Source organism: Pezoporus wallicus, unplaced genomic scaffold (genome assembly GCF_028554395.1).
Source record: "Pezoporus wallicus isolate ANWC-B61680 ecotype Strahan unplaced genomic scaffold, APGP_CSIRO_Pwel_v1 contig_11395, whole genome shotgun sequence".
Lineage (NCBI taxonomy): Eukaryota > Metazoa > Chordata > Aves > Psittaciformes > Psittacidae > Pezoporus > Pezoporus wallicus.
Window position 1 is genome coordinate 902038 of NW_026636241.1, and position 6250 is coordinate 908287.

Below are 6250 nucleotides of genomic sequence, written 5' to 3' on the forward strand. Positions count from 1 at the left end.
GCACAGCACAAGCTCTTTAACTCTTCTGCCTTTCCTCAACACTTCAGAGGGAGCATCCCTGGCATTCAGCCACAGTTACACCCTAGAGATCCCTTTAGTGAGCCACCCCATCACATGCTACCCCGTTCCCAGGGCTGGGAGCTGTGCTAGGAGCCAGGCTGCCAGCAGCAGGGGGCTTTAACACCTGCATAAACTGAAGCACTTTGATCAGCTTTTGATGGCCTGAAAGGATAACAACCAGCACCTTTTTGTGCTTGTTTAGTACCCAGACCTACAGCACAGCCATTGCCACACATCCTAGGTAGCAAGGTATTCTGACACTTCATCTAGCTCATCACCAAAAACTTGGTGTAGTGCAGACATCTTTCCTGCCCTAAAACCTAGCTGGGTGGAGGACTGACAGCTGTGTCTACCTCAGTGCCACATTCACCCCAGAAGCCCCACATCCTGCTAAAACACAGACCAAACCAAACTCCTAGCCCTTCCCCAGCCACCACACCGAGCCACAAGGTTACAGCCCCACTCACAGCCCTTAACCCCACTGAGCAGGGAGGAATGTGCTCCACAGGCAGCAGTTCTGACCCTAGGGCCTACAGCACTCTTCCACTAGGAAAGCAAGAGCATCACAACAATTTGATGCCAGCCCTCTCATCCTGCACCCACCCCATAGCAATTTTCCTCTGGCAAGTACCCATTCCTTATACTCTTAGGAGAAGCACCTCTCCCAGTGCCTACCTCTCCAGGGAGCACTGACACCAGCATCTCCATCCCAGGATGCTGAAGGCCTCCACAGCTGCCAGCACTTGGAATAAGAGCCTCTTGTTTAACCCTGGTGAAGCAAACCTGATTGAATTGATGACAACCAAGCTCCTTGGCTAGGAGCACCTCACTTACCGTCAGTGAGCAGCACAGATGAACTGTAAGAAGCAATGCCCCTGCATTGTGGGTCATTATTGCCTCAGATAAAGAATACCTGAATTTTTCTATTTTATTTTTGGCCTGCTGCATTCTAACAGCAGCCAAAGACCTTAAACCCTTAAGCCATGCAGCATCATTTGAATTAGCTTCAAGGTCTTGCCCCTTGATTGCATGTGCTGCTCTCCATTCAGTTCACCTGCTTCTTGTCACTGCAAGTGATACCAACCCTCTTTGCTTTACTTCTTGCCCTAAGAAAACCAGAACCAAGATACCTCCTCATCAAAACAACGACTGTCAGATCAGCCTCAACCTTTACAAGGAGCACTGAATACACTTTTACATATACAACCAAAGGATTTGGAACTCATCTCTGAGACCAGCTTAGGTAAAACAGTGTCTGCTGAACAATCATTCTCTCTAAAATTAGCCAGATCCTCAGTCTGGGACTGCCTTGAACTTAGTCCCATCCTGTTATAGTGTTAGCTAGACCCTCCCTCCCCCTAGCAGGAGCCTTCCCATCACTCTTGTAGTCTATCTATAGGCACCAGCCTCCACTCTTGCAGGCTCTGAATGCACTGAGGCAATCAGGGAGGATGTGTAAGGGTTTCTTTCCTGACAGTTCACTGTCATAGCAGTGGTGACAGCTGACAAAATAAACCCCCAGGAGCCAGCCCATTGCAGTTCCTACTCCTGTAGAATAAGCTCGTCACATTTCCATGTTGGGATGAGGTACGGATCGAGCACAAATGGCTTTGGGGTATATGTGATGTACGCAGCAAGGATCCTGCCCTCTCATCTGGAGGCTCCATTCACTGCTCAGGAAGTGCCATGGGCTGGCCAGGAGAAGTGGTTCCCATAACGTGAGAGCAAAATGGGTAGAGGCTCTTGGTGCAGAGCCAGAAATCAGATTTCAAAGCAGTAGCTGGACTGGTGCTGAGGATAAATAAGTGGTCCTTGGACTGGAGTCAAGGATGGCCGTGTGGTTCCTGTCTCTGCACATGGGGATAGTGTGTCCATGCTTGGGTTTGCTGGAGAAATAAGGAACCATCACAGCCTACCTATGAGCAGTTACCTGGCTGGAGTGCAGTGAGCCCCCAGGAACAGGCCAATAGGGCTGGGTTACATGGATCCAGGTGGGGAGAGGGGGGTCAAATGCTCTAATCCTTTGTTAACCCCACTCAATATGCAGGAACTTCCAAACTGGCCCTTCCTGTTTTGCTCATTTCTAATATATAGCGAAGGTGGTCCTGAGAAAGGTTGAGTTGATTTTAAGCGTTAGACTCAGTTAAACCCTTGCTTTCCTTCATCAGAGGAAGCCTCGAGCCTTTGCTGTAGTGAAACCTAACTGCAGTACCCAGCTTCAGCAGCTGAAGCTCCAGTGAACGGGTTCTGCAATGGATGGACACTGACAACCATATTGACAAGGATTTGTCAAGCAACAGCACTAATTTCGTATCAGAGGTGTTCATGGCCCTCCTGCAAGCATCTGGAGAAGGAAACCCTTGTTGGCAGGAGCACTGATGGCAGGAAAAGCACCACAACCACTCCCATAAAAGCATTCCTTCTGCTCAGAGACCACAGCTTGAGTATACACTGTAGTGATAGGAGGTAACGGGTGCAAACTGAAACAGGGGAAGTTTAGATTGGATATAAGGAAGAAGTTCTTTCCTGTGAGGGTGGTGAGGCACTGGAATGGGTTGACCAGGGAGGCTGTGAATGCTCCATCCCTGGCAGTGTTCAAGACCAGGTTGGACGAGGCCTTGGGTGAGATGGTTTAGTGTGAGGTGTCCCTGCCCATGGCAGGGGGGTTGGAACTGGATGACCTTAAGGTCCTTTCCAACCCTAACTGTTCTATGATTCTATGATTCTAACTATTCTATGATTCTATGATGCTCCGGAGACATCTGGAGGCTTTGAGTGGGACAGTTTCACCCTGTGCTATCAGAAACCTTAGCAGATGACTTGTCTTTGACTCTCTTACTATCTCCTCTCCCATCCTTTCCTCTCTGTGACAGCACACACCATTAAGAGCATTGCTGTGCCTGCCTATTGTTGCCTTCCTTGCCTTGCAGCCCTGTTGAAGCGCTGTCAGGATGACACACAACTCACTCATTCCAGCCCAAGACTTTGGTTCGGAGTATTTAAGGACTTGACTGGCTCCTCAGCAACGCTGAGCTGTGGAGCTGCTTGCCAAGGGCTGCTGTCGGTGCTAAAAATGTTCGTGCTTCACCGAGAGAGTGGAGAAATGTATGGGAAAACCCAGTCTATGAGGAGCCATTAAATAGGACTGTGTGCTCAGGAGGGCCCCAGCCTCAAACTGTTGGAGGGTTGGAAGCTCTACAGCCATTCATACAACTCCTCTGGCCAAAATCAGACACTTAGGTGAGAATCAGATGGTTTGCTGCCTATCTGCAGTTCATTCATCATTTCCCATTCACTGTAAGTGGCTAAATACCAAGAAGAATCCAGGTATAGTCCTCCTAAAGCCATTTGTGAGTCTGCAAGATACATTTATATGTGCTCCCTGGTAGGATGAAAGGCAGGAGCTGAGAAACACACAAATATTTCCATTAGCAACGGAAGTTCCGCATTTGTTAACCAAGAAAGAACTGGGGCCATAGATGCCCATGGATTTGGAAAAATCTCAGCTTTACATTAAACCTGCCTGCAGCTTGCAAGGAGTTACAAAGCTGAGTTACTCGGCGCTCTTGTAATGCAAGCGTGCATGAGCACTGGCATTTAGAACAAGACAGTGCCCAGATCTTGGGGGTTTTGAGCACAGAAAGTCCAAATATTGAATTTCTTGCAGCAGGTGATTGTCTGCATTGGGAAAAGGGCTGGTGGTGAAAGCAAGGAGGAAAACGATACAAGGGAGTCACCGCAGGGTGGCTTCAGCCACTGCTGATGTGCTCAGGGTCAGACTCCAGCAGCAAATAATGCAATGGAAATAGGGAGCTCAGACCAAGGACCCCTCCGCACACCGAGCCTTCCCATGAAAACAGAAGGGAGATTCCACCGGCACTGCCAGCCCATGCTGATGGCTGTGGCTCACCTCATCCACTCATTGCTACTTCATTTGAGGATGTATGGGATGGAGGCTTCCTTTGGGGGTGGACCAGGGGATGAATGTCCTCACTCCAAGCTTCAAAGGGACGGTTTCTCTTGGGTGGGTGTGTAAGTGAGGTCTGGTGGCAAAGGTTAAGAAGACACAGATGAGTCAGAAGGTTAGCCAGAAACCCACCGTGTCCCCATTACAGTGGTTCTATCTTCTTACAGATTTGGGCAGCATATTTTTTATCTAATACTAATAGGAAAAATTACATTATTAGAGCTTGGTTGTTCTGGCTGCTATATAAAGCATTGAAACATGATGTCTCCCTCAGCTCACAGCATCTCCTGACTTACAGGCCCTGCATCACACCTAGCTGATGCAGTTTGGGTTATAACTGCTCATCCTTTCCAAAGTAATACCGAAGCTGTCTCTCCAAGGCTGCATCTGCTCTCTCCCACGGTGCTGCTTTCAATCCATGTGGTGCTCTGCAGTTTTGGAAGAATGGCTTGGACATGATTCAAGGGGAGAGTCACCCAGTTGCATCGGCATGGGAATAGCTTGCAACAGATCATCGTGGATGCAGGCTGTAAATTCAGCAGTACAGGAGCCAGAAGTCTGGTCCTCAGTGACTTTACAAGCAAGGCAAGGAGCAAGGCTGGGTATGATGCCCTCATCCTTCTCCTTGTGACCAATACACACCATGAAAGGCAGCAAACCCCAGTTCAGTGTCTCCTACAACACTAACTGAATCAGCATTCTTGGGGAATGCATTGCTGGGATGCCTACAAGGTACCGAGCAATAGAAAAGCTTCATGAACATCAGGGTCTTGAGCAACCTGGTGTCCCTGCCCATGGATGAAAGGGGAACTGGATGAACTTAAGGTCCGTTCCAACCCAAACCATTCTGTGATTCTATCCAAATGAAGCTTGACTCAGCAGAAAGGATTCAAAGCAATCTCCCTCTCCTGGCAACGCCTCCAGCACTGCTGCATGGGTTCAGTGGGAGCTGCTCCACACTATGGGATGCTCTCGAACAGCCCTGAGTGAGGGGCAGGTTCCCCCCGATGGCTCCCCCCAGACCCAGCTCAGGTTTCCAACACCACTGAGAGCAGGAAGGAGTTTATCACCAGGTACATTCACCCAGCACCACTGCAGGAGCTGCTCTGTGCCTTGTGGCTCCCAGGCTGGGAGGTTGGTGTGGATGGGCTTCAGTTTAAACACCTCCCGAAATCTGTTGGGATGGACAGCAAATGCTGGGAGTGAATGTGGGCAGAGCCGGGGCCTGCCTGCATCCGACCCCTCAAAAGTTTTCCATGGAAACTATTCATTGGAAAAGGAAATGGAGCGTTTGGGGGTTTTATCCCTTCAAAACACGGTCTGGGGAAGGGAATAAACTTCACAAGTTTCCTGCATGGCAAAGCCCCCCTTGCAGAGGAGTGGGAGAAAATCCTGTCCCTCGCCTTAGTCTCCCTGCACTGCTCTCCACAAGCGGTTTCTTCACCTCTCTGCTTCCCAGCCAGGATTCAGGGATGTAAATGTTGTCATTTCCCATCCTCTTCTGGGTACTGAAGAAAGAGCTTACTCAAGAGAAAGAAATCTATCCGTTGCTTACAGTGCCAGTCAAAACAGGGCCTCGCATGCTATTGTAATGTAAACTACTGTAAGACTTCATGAAATGCTATTTCTAATTCAATATGAAGAATAAAAAGTAATATTTAGAACATTTTCATATTGAGAGCTTCCCGTGGCTGCTTTATCCCCCCTGAAGAAGCAGCTATAATCCATTTTCCACGGTGGATGGAAATGACAGTATCTCCATCCAGTACAAGCACAGCTGGGATTTCCACACCATGATCCCCCAAATCCACACCCAGCAAAGATCAGATCCACATGAGAAACTCCACAATGGTTTCAGGTTATCTCCGCATCTCCAGAGCATCCCACAGGAGGAACAGCCACCCCCTTGGGTCTGGATGTTCCTTATACATTATAGGATCATAGAATGGTTTGGGTTGGAAGGGACCTTCAAAGATGATCTAGTCCAAACCCCCTGCTATGACCAGGGACATCTTCATCTAGATCAGGGTTCAACTAGATCTTTAACTAAGTGCTTGTGTTATATCCTTTGCTATATCCCATACATACCCCATGGCAGGGGGTTGGACTAGATGATCTTTGAGGTCCGTTCCAACCGAAACCATTCCATGTTTCCATCCCTCGTGTGCTGCTGATGCTAACTGCCTTTGCAAAGGGAACTTCAGCCACCTGAGCAGAGCTGGA